This window comes from Dermacentor andersoni, chromosome 8, assembly GCF_023375885.2.
Source record: "Dermacentor andersoni chromosome 8, qqDerAnde1_hic_scaffold, whole genome shotgun sequence".
Lineage (NCBI taxonomy): Eukaryota > Metazoa > Arthropoda > Arachnida > Ixodida > Ixodidae > Dermacentor > Dermacentor andersoni.
This window is the reverse complement of record NC_092821.1, coordinates 128,126,257-128,145,388: the sequence shown is the minus strand read 5'-3', so window position 1 is coordinate 128,145,388 and position 19,132 is coordinate 128,126,257. Positions and strand designations below refer to the sequence as shown.

The window sequence follows — 19,132 nt, the reverse complement described above, 5'->3', positions numbered from 1 at the left end:
GTGGAGTGTATACCTGTTGAGTTACTTTACAGATTCGTATTACGCGTGCGCTTCTTGCCCCCCACCGGTTGCGAGATTTTTGTGAACGTGCGCCTCGTGCGTGGTTTCACATACGTATCCTTGGCGCCTATGCGCTCTTCGTTCATAAAGGAAGAATATATATATATATATATATATGTGTGTGTGACTAGTCGCGCTTGCTCGCGGCTGGTGCGTCAAGCGTTTCCTCCCTCGCATGCTTACGCACACGCGCCAAATATGTCACCCTTATTCAGATATTATTCTTGTTTGCGTTGTTTTTTTTTTCTCTAAGCTCTCTGGTATCGCTTAGAAAGTCTCCAACTTAACCGAAGTACGCGTTCGGTACTGCTTCAACGCCTCTCCCAACCACGTGTGGCTCGGACATCACTTTCGCGTGTCTCCGCGGCTTTTATCTCTAGGATCAGCTATACTCGGTGCGTCGCGTGATAAGAATGGAAGGTGAAATGAAAGGTTATCACGTGCAAGCCCAGCCGATGGTCGGCGTGGAATTGATACGGAGCCGGCCATTTTGTTGCTTTGACGCATGAAGCGTCAAGAAACATTCAGGATTTCTGCATATCTGCAAGATGTCGCACGAAATATTAAAGCTTAAATGATCACTATTGTTATACCACCGTATCTAAACTGCCGCTCCAGTTGGAGAAGCTTTTAAAATGTGCTGACATGGGCGCAAGAACACACCAGATGCTATCTGCGCGTAGCTGATACAGTGTACAACGCATGCTTATGCGGCGTCATGAAAAAAAGAAAGCAAAGAAATGCTGATAACGTGTTCCCCTGAAAATTATGCGGGTTCCACGGACTGTGGCAATCGACGTAAGCGAAGATTTAATTGTGTGCTGTTTGCTTTGATTGACAATAATTAGCGGTGATGTTTGAAAGTATGAAAGCTTATTTAACATAAATAAGATATACGATTATGAATTACACACTTTTGGAAACCACACATTTGTTAAAGAGTCCCGTACGGTTATTACGGTACAGGTATAGGTACAGGTACACGTATAGGTATAAGTACACTGTATATATAACGTAATGTTGACGGTGATGATGTTGAATGTTTAATTTCTTCAGCGGTTAGTGCAATACGAGAGTGGAGAGTTGATGGTATAAATGTTACCTTGCGTGTACCTCTGCTCTTTGACTGCATAGTACACTAGAACACTCAGTGAGATGTTTTTGCTTGATGCGTTGTTGTGCGCCATTGTTCATAACCTCCGCGAAGGCTAGTATCGTCATTCCCTCACACCGCACATCGCGACGTGGCAGAAGTGTTAAACGCTAGTTAAAATTGGGGGGGGGGGGGGGGGCAATACTGGCCAAAACCACAGATTATGAGGCTCGCTGTAGTGGCACACTACGGGTTAATTTCGAGCCCCTCAGGTTCATTAACGAGCACCTCAATCTAAATAAACGAGCCTCTTTTTTTTAGGTTGGATTGCGCAACATTTTGACGAGACACACAGAAGAGACACACACCACAGAGCGCTACTTGCAACTATCGTTTTATTCCCTTGTCAGTGGAATAAATACAGGAAGATACTCAGGGGGGAGGGCGGTAGCGACAAAAAACAAATAAACAAAAAACAAGAATAGTTTTGACAAACATTGCCATCTACCAATGCCAAGCCGGCTTTGTCATGTGATCGTTTTTGCTGCACTCGACATCACAAAAAAGACCAGGATACGAAATTACAGATTAGCGCGTGAGGAAATGCTAATTCCTTTGCACAAAGGGATACTGAGGGCGTGCTCACGCACATACTTCCCAAACGCGCAATCTCAGCGGCTTCGATTATCTCCCGCGTTATTTGGCTGCCATCTTTGCTCACAATCTTACAATTCTTGAATAATGGCCGACATCCGCAATCTCTACAATGTATGCCAAGGTGTCCGGCGACTGTTCTTGAAGCGTTATAATCATGTTCCTTTAATCTTTCGTTTAAACATCGTCCAGTCTGTCCGATGTACTTTCTGCCGCACTGAAGTGGAATGGAATATACCACTCCCTCAGTGCAGTCGACGAACTTCTTTCTGTGTTGTGTTTCACAGCCTCGTTTCTGTGTGGCACCTGGGTTAACCTTTGCACACATGCTCAGCAATTTCTCCGGTGCGGAAAACGCCACTTTTACCTCGCATCTTTTACCAATTTTCTTTACTCGGTGCGCGGTCGAATGAATGTACGGCATCACCACTATTTTTTCTCGTGTGCTTGGACCGCAAGGCTCCTTCCCAGATACGGGTGCCCTAGTTCCGATTTCGTTGAGCAAACATTGTGCCACAGATACTAATAGATGGAAAGGATAACCTGCCTCCTTGAGCCTGCGCGTTTGCTCCCGAAAGCTGTCAGCAATGCTATGATGGTACGATTTTTGCAACGCGTTTCTGTAATATGACTGAACTATGCCTCGTTTTGCGATTTTTGAATGCGCAGATTCGAGGGGCAAAAGAGCCTTATTTGCACGCGGTTCGTATTGCCAACAATGACTGGAGCCCAGACTTAGTTTTAAGTCAAGAAACCTAATTGCTCCACCGTCTGGCTCTTCACTTGTGATCACCAATGGCTCTAGCCCCCCCCTGAAAATTCTTTCAAGGTGTGTCAACAGCGACTGATTCTTGTTATCAACGTTGTCCACTAAAACTAAATAATCATCAACAAACCTGAATACCCGAGCAACCCGCGAATTCAGGAAGCGTGCGGCTAGGGTTCTGTCAATGTTGGCTAGGAACAGGTCACTCAGAATCGGTGCGATAGACGAACCTACACATATTCCTTGTTTTTGAAGGAAAATGTCTCCATTCCAAGACACGTAGGTGGATTTTAAATACATGGACAACAACTCTAAAAAGGCTTCAACATGCATCTGTGAATCATTTTGAAAGGCAACGTTTCCGTATTTATCAATACATTGTTCAATGCACAGCAAGAGCTCTTTGTGAGGAATAGAGTAAAATAAGTCTTTGACGTCAAAAGAGCAAGCCAAATACCCCTTGTCAGAATTTTCTCGTAGGAACGCAATAGCTTGCTCAGAGTTCTTTATTAAAAAGGGGTCGTCAACTTCCAGTAATTTTAACCTGCTCTGCAGGAACGTGGCTACCGGCAACTGCCAGGTGTCTTTAGAAGTGACAATTACCCTAAGCGGGCAGTCCACCTTGTGGGTCTTTGCTGTGAAGAACATCTGTAAGCTCAATTTTCTCTTTTTATCAAGAGACCTATTCAGATTATCCAGTTTCCATTTGGCGCACAACTTCCTAGCTTCATTTTTTACTTTAGACAAGCAGATACTGGTGCGGCAGTCAAAAGTCCCTCTGATGGCTTCCGCTGCTTTAGATAAATACAATTCCTTAGGTAACACCAAGAAGCCTCCTTCTTTATCCGCGGGAACTAAAGCCAGCGAATGCTCCTTTAGGAAGGACACTGCTTTTTTGACAGGAACAACGTTCATAAGTGTCTTGCATCTCACCAAAACGTCGATGCCTTCGGACAAACAGCGGTCAGTTTCACTTTCCGGGGCCAACTTGGAGACGCGCTTGACGATACCCAGAAGAGCTGGCGGTGAGAGCTTCGGTTGAACGGCAAACTTTGGTCCCTTCGAGAGAACGTCCTTGATGGGTTCCGGTAGCACCACGTCGCCTCGTAGGTGGATGGGACCCATTGAAGAGGCGGTCTTTTGCTTCATCGACGCTCGTAGCTGCGAAAGCGTCTGCATCCACATGAATTCAGCTGTCGCATCGGCCAGCTTCCTAAAACCACGCCAGTCACGGATGCCTCTTTGTGAACCCGACCCATGCACACGTAAGAAGAGGCAGTCCCTGAAGAAACGTGCTTGCTTGTGGCATTCGGAGTGCAGAAGCTTGCATACCCGCATTCCCTTTGACTGCGACGGTGCAAAGCCCCCGAAGCGAAGTAGTACTTCTGGAGGTAGCTGGTTCATCCGTATGATGAAGGCCAGGCTTCGTGCTCGGCAGATGGCGACGGCAATGAATGTCACGAGAAGGGTAGGGTGAACAGAAAGACAATTAAAAGGGCCCATTGAAGTGGAGACGAAACTTGCCAAGGTTGACGACTGGGCGTGTTGATATAGCATATTATATTATTATATAATATTCGCCCCCCGTTGAAATGTGGCTGACGAGGTCGGGATCGAACCCGCCACCTCGAGCAGCGCCACAGTCACATAGGTACCACGGCGGGCACAGAAGTGTTTAAATGATATACGACGCCTAGTTGCTATGCTGTTGCCCGCTTTAAAATATTAGGTAGCTTTCCCGTAAACCTCTGTCTAGCGTTCATTTTTTTTTTTTTCATGCCAGATAATTTTTAGAACGGACTGGCCCAGTAGGCGTAAATTGCTACCAGAAGCAAGAAGCGCGAAATAAAGAAGAGGCGTCATGCTGAAGAAGACTTTCCTGCTGGACTGTTGGTACGTATTTTTAAAATCGTAAACAGCAGATAGAAGGGACAAGAAAGTGAGACAAGCGCAAGCTGACTTACAACTATAGTAAGTATATTGTAGGTACTTTTACGCAACTGACGGTTTATTTTGCGTGACGCCAGAAATATCTACACTGAAAAGATGGGGGAGATGGAGAGGAGGCTGAGAACAGAGACAACGCCTCGACAGATAGGAAGGGGAGGAGGGGAGGGTAAGAGAAGAGGTTCGGTCAGACGAGCCACAACTACACAAGGCGCTTTCCGTTGGAAGGGACCAGAAAAAAAAACAAGAAACGGGAATTTTCGGGCCCACCGCACCCTTCCGGATCTTGACGGCTCAGAGGGTTGAAGTTATCCCCTTAGGCAAGGCACGCGCAAGGGGCACTAAGCACTGGGAACGAAGAGTGAGGCCAAAATTAAAGGAAGATAGAGTGGGGACAAGAAAGGAGGAAATGAACGCTATTGGATAAAAATGTAAGCTACTGAATAAAATTAATTACTGATTTTAAAAAATGTAGTTTGAAGAAATGCAAAAATACTAAAGAATAAAATTATCACACAAGTAGGCGAACTCAAGGAGAATAAAAATTCAATTCAATTCAACTCTTTCTGTGAGAGGGCTTGCTGACACACGCTTCCCTATCACACGTAAAACAGCGCAGGCCTCGAAAATCTCCTGCGTGCGTTGGTCTTGATGTCGAAAGGAAATACTTCGTCGAGCCTATCACTTATCGATGACGGCGACGTGTCTTTTCCGTGTGTCTCCGCGAAAGATGCTGACGCACTGTGAAGCCGATGCCTAGAACCGCGGCCGCTCACTTCGCCACGGTAAGCGCGCACGGTTCTTTCGCACGAAGCGTGATTTAGAGCGCTACAATACGATAGCGCATTGGCGCAGTCACGTGGTTTTATTTCACATTTCAGGGTTTTCCTTATACGCCGAAAAAGATTGCCGCGCAGCATGTACGCTGCCACAAAAAAAAAAAAAAAAAAAAAATTGGATCGTCTGTTTCTTAATCCTCTCTACTACTCAAAGGAAAGCGCTTGGCCCTGAAGTGAATATTAAAAATTTTGCACAATTCTTCTTAATCAATCAATTAATTAAGCGGAGTATAAAAGTTACCCCAAGGAGCGCCACATGACGGCAAACCATTTGCAGTTGGTTTCATTCAGCTGTGGCTAACCCCCCCCCCCCCCTTTTTTTTTTTAAATCCTTGGTTCAAGTTACGTGAAACACCCCGTATAATAAAACAACCAGAAGTGCTGCTGCTCGTTCAGCCACAGCAACTTCTGCTAAACAAAGAAAACAAACAAAAAACCGTGCGCGTGTCGTATCACTTTACTGTATACTGCCAGCAGAGTTACGCACATGCGCATGGTGGTCTAAACTGGTGGAAATGTTTTCAAGTCACTATTATTTAATCCGTTTCAGCGAGCTCTATCTGAAGTAAGAAACTTTGCGTGTAGCAGTGCTGACATCATTAGCACTATTTTTTTTCTCCAGCAATGAAGCTTGTGCTGACGGAATACCCGGGTTTTCGTTCAGCGCTTCATGATTTCGCCTTTGTATCTGTATGACCTCATTTTTCCTCGAACAAAAAGGTGCAGTGACTGGGCGCAGGTAGTTAGGCTTGGGCAACGTGCTTCGATGTCAGGGCGGGTGAGGAGGACATTGAGGCACCCCTAAGTTGGCCATGAAAACACGCCGTATCCCGTATGTACAAATCGTTGGTATGTGCAGCAGCTACGCGAGTGAGCTGGCGAAGCGACGTCGAAACACCGAGAATGCTTCGGAAATTAACAGCGCAAAACAGACGAGGACGAAGGGAAAGAAGAAAACGACACTGGCTCACAACTGAAGATTTATTTTGGGGGAATCACATTTATATACACCGGCCAACACGTCAACAACTAAGCGATGTTCATGCGCCTTAAGAGCCATCCTGGTGACTTGTCGAAACACACGTGGAAGACATCAGGGCGTCATAACGTGGATAAAGCCATTCCGTCAAACCATAAAAACCATAAACCTAATAATAATCTACCGTGGAACACTTTCTTCCAGGTACGGAAGCACTATGCAGAATATGGAAGCTTTATGACGCCTGATGTATTCCACGTGTGTTTCGACAAGTCACCAGGATGGCCCCTAATGCGCATGCGCATCGCTTAGTTGTTGACATGTTGGCCGGTGTATATAAATGTGATTCCCCCCAAAATAAATCTTCAGTGGTGAGCAGCGCCAGTGTCTCTCCCTTCGTCCTCGTGTTGTTTTGCGCTGTTAACTTCCGAAACATGAATCGCCACCAGCTCGCCCAAGTTTCTCTTCTAGCACCGAGAATGCGTTTCGCTCTCGCCACTTTTCCCTCCGTCCCCTGGCGTTGCAGTACCGAAGGCATGCGCAGTCTATTCTGCGCGCAGCCGAGCCTGCGCTGCTGCTCAGAACCGGATGGGTGCACGAAGAAGCGTGAATGCCCTGTGCCTTTTGTTGCTTCCTATGCGGACCTCGCCCGCTGCCAGAAGGACGTGGTGGCTTCTCGGAGGAGGGAGGACCCTCGGGCTTTCTTCCACGTCCTGCTTCTTCCCGTGAGCTGTCGTTTGTCCACTGCGCTTGCACCACGTTTTGCTTGCGAAACACGCGTCAACTAGCCCGGCAACGTTTTCAGTACCAGCGGCTTCGCCGCCACGATTACAAGCTTGTCGTTGCACCGCTATCGGGTGAAACGTAACTAGCCGAACGCTTCAAAATAACACCGTCAGAAAAAAGTGAGTTTGCCGCTAGATAAGCTCGTGAGTTTAGGAAGTGAAATTATCGCAGAGGTGAGTACAATTGCCTTATTTTTATTCTCGAGTGTGTTGTTTCAACTAAAAGCATTGCCCGATATGTGCATTTCATTTTTTTAGACATATTGCACGGACGCTTACGAACACCGTGACTGCCAACGCTGTTTGTTATTCACTCGACCCATTGTCTGCCTGCTCTCCCCTGCGATTCTATCCACACCCTCTCTGGACGGTTTCACGTTGTAGAAAGGTAAGCGCTGCAGTTTCTGAAGTGCTTTTGCGGGGGCTCACGGATGATTACAGCTTTCAAGAGGGTATTGGGGTAGCAGCTTGGGCGAGTTGATCGTAGTTCATAACGGCCATACTGCGTAGCGCGCGAATGTACGAAATGAGGACGGAGAAGTGTAAAGAGCGACGCCAAGGCAACTATATGGGGCGTTGCGCACATTCGACGCGGTGCGAAGGCCCACACGCGTTTCTCGCGTCGTCTTTACTCACTGCCACGCTCCTTTCACGTATATGCACGCTTTTAACCACCTCCCGACGTGTCGGGCAAGCCAATGGCTGCTGCAGTAGCAGCAGTGGAAATGTCGGAGGAAAAGAAAGCTCCACTACAAAACTTGGCGCAATCGTATTTCCTTTTCTAAGCTGTAAACGGCAAGGTTTTCAAAAGGCTGACTCAAGTCAGGCTCACGGCATCGGATCCTCGCGGAAATGAGCTTTCCTGTCCAGGCGATTAGATTATCACGATAGCTTTGCCATTTCTGGCAGCGTCTGTACGCGGACGTGCATCCTCGACAAGTACTATCGCGTTCAGTACGGTCAAACCGTGAAAGGTCGGGGCAAAGCGCTCGCGCGTTCTTGTTCGTACTGAGCTCGATAGCAATGTTAACACGTAAACCCTGTACCACATAAACCCCAATATAGTTCGACCCATAAATACGCCGCCCCCTGACCTTGATTTGGCCAGACAACTCACGATGCGTTAACGACCGCTCTATAAGTCGAGTGGTGAGTTCATCTGACTTTTCGCGAAAGCATGTTAAGCTATATTCCGGTTCATATGTTATATGTTGTTGTTGGTATGTTTTTGCTCCCTCTACCTAAATCGCCAAGCAGGAAAGTACGCGATTAATGGATTAAAGAGGAATGAGAGGACAAGAAAGTAGAATACTCGGCGTGCTTGTTTGTTCGCGAGCAAGCGCTCTTTAGCTCGATAACACGCACTTTCACATGATTTCCCCCCGCTTTCTTCCTGCTGAATCGCCTTTCTTCCCAGTAGGCTTGCTTCGATATGCTTTCTTTCTTTGCTAAGTTCAGACATCTTCCTCCACCCCTTCGCAGCTACTGTTGTCCGCCATGTTCTTCATAATGCGCATGCCCAGAGTGGCGGAATACACAATGTCGATTCGTCCGCGGTGATTTCCAGACTTTTCATTTCATTTTATTACCTTAAATGCCCCAATAAATGGGGTCTTACATAAGGGTGGCAATAATAAATATACATAGTCACTAACAGGCAGTTTTTACATTTTCGACGAATTTTGCTGGGCACATGACAGCAACGTCATCAGGAAGGCAGTTCCAGTCTACAGCTGTGCGAGCAAAAAAAAAACATTTGAAAACGTACCAGGAGCGTGGGCGGGAAACCTGTAGCTGATGGCTGGTGCGCTGAGATATGCGTGTAGGGGGAAGGATAGGTACTGTTACGTTTCGCCTACAACGCGCGGTAATGCCGGCGCGGATGCAACGGACGCCGGGGCTTTGTTCAAAGCGGCGGACATTTTGGCCCGTCCGACGCCGCCGCGACGCCTACCCGCCAAGCGTGTCCAGGCGTGTTTCAGTGCCACGTGTCTTCGTGTGTGCGTGTGTGCGTGTGTGTGTGTGTGCCCTCGCTTGTCAAAGCGCGGCAGCCGGGGAGCGGAGTTCCCCGAAGGAGGGGCCTGGAGGTCTCTCGGCTCAACCGCTCGCGCCGTCGTGGGCCCCTGCTGCGCCGTCCCGTGACCTTCATCCCGTGACCTTCCCTCCTTCCCTTTTGGACCGCGACGCCGAGGGTATAAGAGCAGCTGCCCCCGGACGCCAGAGCAGAGGCTCCGATTTGTACTGTTGAGTTACGTGCTCTCCCGTCTCTCCACTCCGGTCGACCTGACCGGCCGCTCTTTTGCTATGTTAGAATAAACAAGTTGTTCTGTTACCAGTCTTCTCTTGCTTTGCCGGGACCTTCAGATGCTTCCAGTGCCCCAGGCCGCCAGGCCAACGCTACCCTTGGGGCTTGCGACCCATTGGCAATAACGGGCGTCAGCACCGAGACCCCAACAACTCGGGCCAGCGGTGCGATTCCAATATCTGGTTGCCAGCGGTGAGATCGCGACAACGGAGGCCAGCAGCGAAGAGATGCGGTTGACTGTATGCTGAGCAGCTCAACGACCATCCGGGAGCAGCGCAACGAGCCCTGTGTGATGACTGGTTGCCTGCAGCGGAACGACTGCGCGGAATTCTTGGCTGCGAGGTTTGGTGAGTGCGGGACTTTCTTCTTCTGAGTTTTGCCAGGCTTTTGTTAGTGTCAGAAACAGAGCTGGTAATTGTGGTTGTCGTTGCTACCGGGTTAGTTTGCGGCAAGACAATAGTAGGCAGTAGAGAAAGCAGCATTCAGAGCAGCCATGGATTTGAAGTCGTTGCGCAAACCGAAATTGCTGGAGCTTGCAAGAGAGTTGGGTCTGGATGTCTCAGACAAACTCAGAAAACCAGAACTGCTAAGGGCTATTCTTGAGTTAGAAGCTGAGGATGACGAGCTGTCGGAATGCCTTGAGACCATTGAGGAGAGGGAGACGACAAAAAGACAGGAGCTGGAACGTAAAGAACAGATAGAACGAGAGCAACAAGAGAAAGAAAGAGAGCGCGACCGTCAACACGCTTTGGAAATGAAGCGTCTCGAGTTAGAGATGGAACGCGCTCGTAATGGAAGTCAGGCACACGGTGCAGGAGAACGAGTATATTTCAAAATGACTGACCTGATGCGGCCGTTTAAGCTTGGAGAGGACATTGGTTTGTTCCTGGTTAACTTTGAGCGAACGTGCGAGAAGCAGGGGTTCTCTCGGGAAACGTGGCCACAGCGCTTGCTCACTTTGCTACCCGGCGAGGCGGCCGACGTAGTCGCTCGCTTGGAGAAAGAGGAGGCAGAGGATTTCGACAAAGTGAAATCGAGTCTGCTAAAAAAGTACCGGCTGTCAGCGGAGGCGTTCCGTCGGAAGTTTCGGGAAAATGAGAAAGGCAAAAGTGAGTCATATACAGAGTTTGCGTACAGGCTTATGTCAAACATGCAGGAGTGGCTCAAAGAAGAGAAAGCGTTTGGTGACCATGAGAAAGTTCTGCAGTGTTTCGGGCTAGAACAGTTTTATAGTCGGTTACCTGAGAACGTGTGGTACTGGGTCTTGGATAGGCCAGACGTTAGTACGGTGGCTAGAGCCGCTGAGCTAGCCGAGGAGTTTGTGACGCGTCGGGCTCGCGGAGCTAAGGACGGTCAAAAGGGTGAATTTGGCTCCAAGTTGGAGAGGCCGAAGTTCACACCCATGAGAGCAAAGGGGGATACACGTAGTGCGGATGCGAGTGAAAGCAGTCCGACCGAACGTAAGGAGACGGCGGCAACCGAAGCCGAACGCAGAAAGCGGTTCGAGATGAGGCAAGCGCGCGTTTGTTATACGTGCCAGAAGCCGGGTCACTTTTCGGCGCAGTGTCCAGAAACAAAAACACAAGTCGTGTTTTTGTCTGTATGCAGCACTGACGAGAACATGAAGCTTCTCGAGCCTTACATGCGAGACCTCCTCGTGAACGGGAAAGAGTGCCGAGTGCTTCGCGATTCCGCAGCTACAATGGATGTAGTTCACCCCTCTTACGTAGAACCCGATATGTTCACGGGCGAGTGCGCATGGATCAAGCAAGCAGTGGAAGCTCATAGCGTGTGTCTGCCGGTAGCAAAAGTGCTTATTGAAGGACCTTTCGGAGCACTTGAGACGGAGGCCGCAGTGTCATCTATGCTGCCCCCCCAGTACCCGTACTTATTTTCAAACAGGTCCGATCACCTCCTGCGCGAGAAGGGGCTTTTCTTTGGTGAGGCTAGCGTTCAGGCCTTAACCAGATCGAAGGTTCGGGAGCTCGCTGCAAAGGCGGTAGTTGCGGGGCCGACGTTGTTGAACGATGAGAAAGGGTCAGAGGCGCAGCAAGCTAGTATTCAGAGCACGCCCGAACGGGATAAAATTGAGCCTGTAGCGTTAAAGGCACCAGATACTGGAGAGGAAATTCCCGATGCGGGAAAGTTAGAAGAGCTTCCGGTCGAGCTTCCGGGACTAGGCTCAGTGACGAACAGGAAAGACACCGATCAAGTCATTAGTGACTTAATAAGTAAAGCATCGCTGTCGCCTGAGCAGAAAACCGAACTACACCAGCTCTTACAAGAGTTTCAAGGTCTGTTCTCTGAGAGGCCTGGTAGGACTTCTGTCCTTACTCATGACATAGAACTTACCTCCCCAGAGCCAGTACGATCCAAGGCGTACCGGGTGTCACCCCGCCAGAGCGATATTATGGAGGCTGAGGTAAAGAAAATGCTACAGCTCGGTGTTATTGAAGCGGGTGAGAGTGATTATACCTCCCCTTTGATTTTAGTTGAGGTACCGGGCAAGGAACCTCGTCCTTGCGTCGACTACCGCAGGCTTAATTCCATCACTAAGGATCAAATTTATCCGATCCCTAACATCGAGGAGCGCCTTGAGAGAGTGAGTAGCGCTCAGTTTATTTCCACCCTAGATCTTGTCAGGGGTTATTGGCAGGTTCCACTTACAGAAGAGGCTAGTAGGTATGCGGCGTTCATTTCACCAATGGGGACATTCCGTCCTAAAGTTTTGAGTTTTGGTTTGAAGAACGCGCCATACTGCTTTTCAAGCCTCATGGATAAAGTGTTGCGGGGACAGCAAGAATTCGCTTTACCGTATCTAGACGACGTAGCGATATTCTCCGCATCCTGGCCTGAGCATATGGCGCACTTGCGGGCAGTGCTAACCCGCCTGCGCGATGCGGGCTTGACAGTCAAGGCTCCCAAGTGCCAGTTAGCACAGGCCGAGGTTGTCTACCTCGGACACGTGATTGGTCGGGGTCGTCGCCGCCCCTCTGAAATAAAGGTGGCCGCTGTGCGAGACTTCCCGCGACCGCGCACGAAGACCGATATTCGGTCGTTCTTAGGTGTCGCCGGCTACTATCAGAGGTACATCCCCAGGTACTCTGATATCGCGGCTCCCTTGACGGATGCTCTAAGAAAGACAGAGCCGCAAACAGTCGTCTGGGAGGAGACGAAGGAAAGGGCTTTTAGCGCCCTAAAGAGCGCCCTAACAAGCCAGCCGGTGCTACGATCGCCCGACTACACAAAAGGGTTCGTTGTTCAGTGTGATGCTAGTGAGCGAGGCATGGGCGTTGTACTGTGCCAACGGGAAAATGGAGAAGTAGAACACCCCGTCCTGTATGCTAGTCGTAAGCTGACGAGTCGTGAGCAGGCGTATAGCGCCACCGAGAAAGAGTGTGCGTGTATCGTGTGGGCCGTTCAGAAATTGTCATGTTACCTAGCTGGCTCGAGGTTTATCATTGAAACGGATCACTGCCCTCTCCAATGGCTGCAGACCATCTCTCCCAAAAATGGCCGCCTCCTGCGCTGGAGCCTCGCTTTGCAACAATATTCCTTTGAGGTGCGATACAAAAAGGGGAGTCTCAACGGTAACGCCGATGGCTTAAGTCGAAGCCCCTAACGTGGGAATCAGCCTCAAAATTGCTTGTTACTGATGTTTTTCTTCCTGAGGCAGGATTTTTTTTTAACCTATTGCTTTTGTGTAGTGTTTCAAAGTGATGATGTGCTTTTTAGTGCAATTTTTCCGATTTGTGGACGCGTTCTGAGTGCTGCTAAACTACTGTAAGGAACTAGGCAGCAGTATAAAAGGGGGAAGAGCCTGGCAGGGCTTAGTGAGGGTTGTGCCGTGCTTGCTGACTGAGCGGTTGACTTTTGGCGTGGTTCTAACGCTTGCCGGAAACGAGAACAAACATGTCAACTCTCCCGAAGTCACTTTGCAGTGTCCTGTGTGCACCTGAACGTGAGAACGAGGCCTTCTCTGTGCGCTGCGCTCAAGAAACGCCCAAGGACGCCCAACTTCGGTTATGAGCATCATCGAGCGACATCCCTCCGGACAGCGGATGCCGTCCCCTGACCATCGGGATCTCCTTCCCCCGGCGGGGCGGTCTGTTACGTTTCGCCTACAACGCGCGGTAATGCCGGCGCGGATGCAACGGACGCCGGGGCTTTGTTCAAAGCGGCGGACATTTTGGCCCGTCCGACGCCGCCGCGACGCCTACCCGCCAAGCGTGTCCAGGCGTGTTTCAGTGCCACGTGTCTTCGTGTGTGCGTGTGTGTGTGTGTGCCCTCGCTTGTCAAAGCGCGGCAGCCGGGGAGCGGAGTTCCCCGAAGGAGGGGCCTGGAGGTCTCTCGGCTCAACCGCTCGCGCCGTCGTGGGCCCCTGCTGCGCCGTCCCGTGACCTTCATCCCGTGACCTTCCCTCCTTCCCTTTTGGACCGCGACGCCGAGGGTATAAGAGCAGCTGCCCCCGGACGCCAGAGCAGAGGCTCCGATTTGTACTGTTGAGTTACGTGCTCTCCCGTCTCTCCACTCCGGTCGACCTGACCGGCCGCTCTTTTGCTATGTTAGAATAAACAAGTTGTTCTGTTACCAGTCTTCTCTTGCTTTGCCGGGACCTTCAGATGCTTCCAGTGCCCCAGGCCGCCAGGCCAACGCTACCCTTGGGGCTTGCGACCCATTGGCAATAACGGGCGTCAGCACCGAGACCCCAACAACTCGGGCCAGCGGTGCGATTCCAACAGTACGTTGCGCATAGTGCTATGAAATTTGTGAAATAAAGATAGGCTGGCAATGCGACGACGGAGCGATAAGGGGATAATGCGGATAGTTTTTAAGGAGGAAACGCTGATATCAAAAGAATGTCGAGTGGATCAAACGAGAGGCGCGATTTTGTGCAGATTCGAGATCACTAATTATGTATGCTTCATGAGGATTCGAAATAGGCGATGCAAATTCTAGTTTTGACCTGACATGATTTGTGGGCTAATAATTTTACACGTTGAGGAGCATGATGTAGATGGCGCTTTAACAATCCTAACGTCCTGTTCGCGGATGATAGTAGGTTAGTAACATGCGGATTCCAAGACAGATCGCTCGAAAATGTTACTCCTAAATGCTTGTACGAATGAACTAGTAGTACCGGAAGTTCAGAGATCACGTAAGGAAATACAAGAGAATCGCGGCGACGGTGAATGGACAAATATTTACTTACGTGGGTTAAGTTCCATTAGCCACTCGTTACACCAGTCCAGGACAGCATTAAGATCACATTGAAGAGAAGGTTGGTCAGCGGCGCAAATAGCACGATATGTCACACAATCGTCCGCGAACATACACATGCTCGATGTTACGTTTAACGGTAAATCATTTATGTATATTAGGAAAAGTAGCGGACCGAGCACGGATCCCTGCGAGACACCTGACATTAGACTGAATTAGAATTCCTATTATTAATGGCGACGAATTGTGAACGATCTGTCGAAAATTCTTCAATCCACTTCAGTATGTTAGGCTGAAAATTTAAGAGGGCAAGCTATATCATAAGGCGTCTATGGGGTACATTATCAAAGGCTTTAGCAAAATTTAAATATATTGCGTCAGGCTGAAGATTAGATTCAAGGTTACAGTGCAGATCGTCTAAGAATGTGGCAAGCTGAGTCTCGCAAGAGTAACCGCGGCGAAACCCGTGCTGGGCAGGATTGAAAGTTATTCGAGTCGAGAAAGGCCATGATGCGAGTATAGATGACGTGTTCCATGATTTTGCAGGGAATACTAGTTAGAGAAATGGAACGGTAATTTCGAGGCGATTCTTGTTGCCTGATTTGTAGACTTGTCGATTTGTAGACAGATGAACATGTATCTTTGCTGTTCTGCAGTATCTTAGTGTTGATGTTGTCAATTCCAGCAGAGAATGCCAGCTTTCAGTTCTCTATTAGACAGCTAGGGCGGAAACACACACACGCAGCGAAAATGTTGTTAAAACGGTCGATCGGGAGAAGCGCAGCATTGTGCTGCTAAAACCGCGGACGGATTATTGTGCTAGCGGCTGATCATTTTCCGCCCGCTGTATCTGGAACGTGCCGTTAGCGTGACTGTGAATTTCGGTGTCATATCAACAGCGCGGACCACATTAGGAAGAACATGGCGGACGGAAGCGGTTTCCAGCCGTAAGTGCAACGCCAACAAACAAGATGAAGTGTATCAAAGCGCCGTCGTCCTCGTCTTGGCGGCATGCACGCACTAGCAATGCCTAACCCTTGCTCAGGGGTCTCACAACAACGTGCATACGTATTCTGCCCATTTGTCAACGCTTGCCTCGTGAAACCGCTCTACGAAAGGCTCGTACGTATATACTGTTGTCCTCGCTTCCCTTTGGTCCCAGGGCAGCTTGCACTGACATTTGATGAAGAAACGAACAATGAATTTAAAACTGAGGTGAAACAGCGCGAAAAAGACGAGGACACAAGGAAACAAATACCACAGACAAGAATTTAAGAACGCGTTTTAGTGCGGCCTAGGACTTGTCTATGAAACATTTTGGAACGAGTTCTTAAATTCGTTATATATGTTAGCGCAAACCGCCCCCAGTCTTCGGGGAGAACATGCTTGTTAGCAACACCACCGTACTACCCAGCTCCTCATCCCAGGAAGCGGCACAGCGAGAGAGAAAAGAAGGAACAGGAAGAGGGAGCCGCAGGAAGCGGACTCTCTGCAATTCTTTGGTCGCGGCCTCCGACATGCACGTGGTGCAGCGTCGTAGCTGTCTCCCGCAGCAGCACTGCACTAAAGAATAGAAGGGCTTTACACTGTACAGGGTAGGGGTGAGTGCAAGAAAAGCAGAGTAAGGAGGCCTCCCCAGTCAAGCGGCGAGGCCGACCGCCCGAGGAAGCCTTCTCTAGTGTCCCTGTGGATGTGTAATTATATATATATATATAGTCGTTCCAGTTTTTTGGCTGCTTTGGGTAGGAATGAACAGACGACGATTTTGGTACGAAGCGCAGCCGGATGACTTTGAATGTGTGGTCATTGCCACGGCCAGGGTCCTCACCAGAAATGTTTGAGGGCTGCACATCTCACCACTGCACAACCAGAGAAGGTGGGAGCCACACGTAACTAAGCCTTCTTTTCTTTTTTTTGTCGATACGACAGTTCCGCCGCCATATTGAACTGTACATTCACGAATTTCACAAAACTCAGAAATTTGTCCTTTCTTTTTTTTTTCTTGCCCTGAGTCTGCATGCATACCACACCCTGGTACATACAGTGGCCCGAGTAGAATGTGCAGCACATTCCAATCCACACACTCTGGCGGTTTTCGTTCGGTGTCATCTGACGCACCATTCAGGTGCGACGCCTGTGATGCCCGGTGGTGGCGCTCCGTACTACGCTAGCGAGCGTTGAAAGACTCCTATTAGCTGCATGGGTGTTTCTGCTGCACTGCAGCAGTCTCCTCGCGTGCTGTGTGGAACCAACACGTCGTCCCCGCTTATTCTTAGAAAACCATCCGAGGAGCTTTAGCGCGGCGCTAAGCCATGCTATCATTTTCAATACTTCGCCCTTCGTCCCAAATTGGCGCTTTTTTGTGTGTGTGTGGTTTGTAAAGCGGAGCGATCCTGCAGGAACGAAGAACACATTTTTGCATGAAGATTCTAGTCCGAGACGTCCTCGCTTGTGGAGCTGTCGCTCAACGGTGGCGGATCGGCGACGTGTGCAAGCGCCATCTATATGTGGCAGCCATGGCGCACCATGGGGAGCCACAGTCTGGCGCAAGTTCATCTCTTATACCATGTGTAAGGCATGGATTTTGGGGCGTTTGATCGTGGAGGGGGGGGGGGGGGGGGGGCGTGGACATTCCCAGTACGTGTGGACCTTGTTAGGCCGTCGCCCACAGACCTGACACAGGAGGTTGCCTGGTCTGCGCTCAATGCGATGAATGATCGCATCATTACGAATAGTGAGGGTTTGTGTTTGCCCGAGGAGAGATGTTTCTGCATTTGGAAAAAAGTATGACGGAGTCGTAGGAACGTGCGCGATTCGCGGGCCTGTTTGAGTTAAGAGCGGCGTTGGTTGGGGTGCTCTGCTGGAGCAAGATTTCGAGGACTATACTTCTGACCATTGGAGGGGGCCTCTCCGTTTGTCGACGTTGGCTAGCGAATCAGCTTGCTTATTGCATTCCATCCCGTGATGGCCAGGAATTCATCCCAAGAGGACCCGAAGGTTTGGATGAGGTGACCTGTGTGTTTAAGCGAGCATGAAAGTCCAACGTCTGAGCACACACAAAACCTCACAGAATTGAACACAACAGTGCTAAGCAATGAGTGTCGCCAATATTCTACATTTGAGCAGGTTCCTGCCTTGTTTTTCTACTTGCAGCTTGCAGTTGCCCTATAGGTGAAGCTTCCAAGGACAATGCAAGAGGAATGCCGCTGCCACTTTGTACGCAGCGGCTGCAGCGGGACACGAAGGCGTTTCGGCAGTGGCGATTCTGGTTGTGCCAGAATTACCGCCGTCACCTCGACGATGCAGTCGATGCTGGATTCTGTGATGACGCTTCTGGCCTGCGCCCGCTGACTTCTTCCAGCTCGCGTTGCCGAACACCAGTCGAGCAAGCGGAGATTTCGCAGTCCGCGTGTTTGCAGGCAAGGTCTCGTCCAGGTATAGCCAGACTTCCGGACTAGCCTGCACCGGCAGCGGTTCCACTAAAGAAGTGATCGTGCCATTTTTGTTAGCAGCGTTTCACCGTGACTACGCAAGACAAACAGCGAGTAAGGCTGTCGTGATGCGAGAACTTTGGTCTTTTTCGTAAAAGGGAAAAAAAGACTTCACGATTGTAGGATAACGACGGTGCGTGCATGGGTAAAAACGTTTATGTTGGTGCACAAAGAGTTAAGCTAAAGCAATTCGAACATTTTCGAACACGTAATTTTTGAGATCAATAAAATTCTTTAATGCGCGCAAGGTAATTTCAGAGGAAATACGGCTGCGAAGAGATAAATCCACCCAACAAGCTCCTCTATATATTTAACATAACGTAATATCTAATATCGAAGGCAAAAACTATGCTCTTAGTTTATTTTTAGACCTGAAGCAGGCTTTTAATTCTATGGATCATGAAATTCTATTCAGGAAATTAGGGAAGTAAAGAATACGGGGCGTTGCTACTTATTTGCTTGAAAGGTATTTAAATAATCGGTGACAGTTCGTGCGTATGCAGGATGTTTCGTGTAACTTTTTAACGCTTCAAGAAGGCGTCCCTCAGGGCTCCAAATTAGCTCCGTTGTTATTCCTTACCTTCGTAAACGATATTAACCTACTTCATTCACCAGAATTGATAATGTACGCCGACGATACGAATATATCTTTTAAATCGCATGGCCTGAATAAATTAGAACACCATGCGAATCGCTACCTTGTATCACTAGAACGGTGGCTGAAATAAAATAAATTGCAACTCATCATCATCATCATCATCAGCCTAGTTACGCCCACTGCAGGGCAAAGGCCTCTCCCATACTTCTGCAACTACCCCGGTCATGTACTAATTGTGGCCATGTTGTCCCTGCAAACGTCTTAATGTCATCTGCCCACCTAACTTTCTGCCGCCCCCTGCTACGCTTCCCTTCTCTTGGAATCCAGTCCGTAGCTCGTAGTGACCATCGGTTATCTTCCCTCCTCATTACATGTCCGGCCCATGCCCATTTCTT

General features: G+C 49.2%; 1 long non-coding RNA gene across 1 annotated transcript; it reads left to right on the top strand.

Annotated features, from left to right (window-relative positions):
- Positions 1 to 6,753: 6,753 nt before the first annotated feature.
- On the top strand, positions 6,754 to 18,881 carry LOC129383244 (uncharacterized). The gene is made up of 3 exons (XR_008611122.1): positions 6,754 to 7,297; positions 7,382 to 7,511; positions 17,802 to 18,881. It is a non-coding gene; the product is annotated as an uncharacterized lncRNA (long non-coding RNA).
- The last annotated feature ends 251 nt before the right edge of the window (positions 18,882 to 19,132 follow it).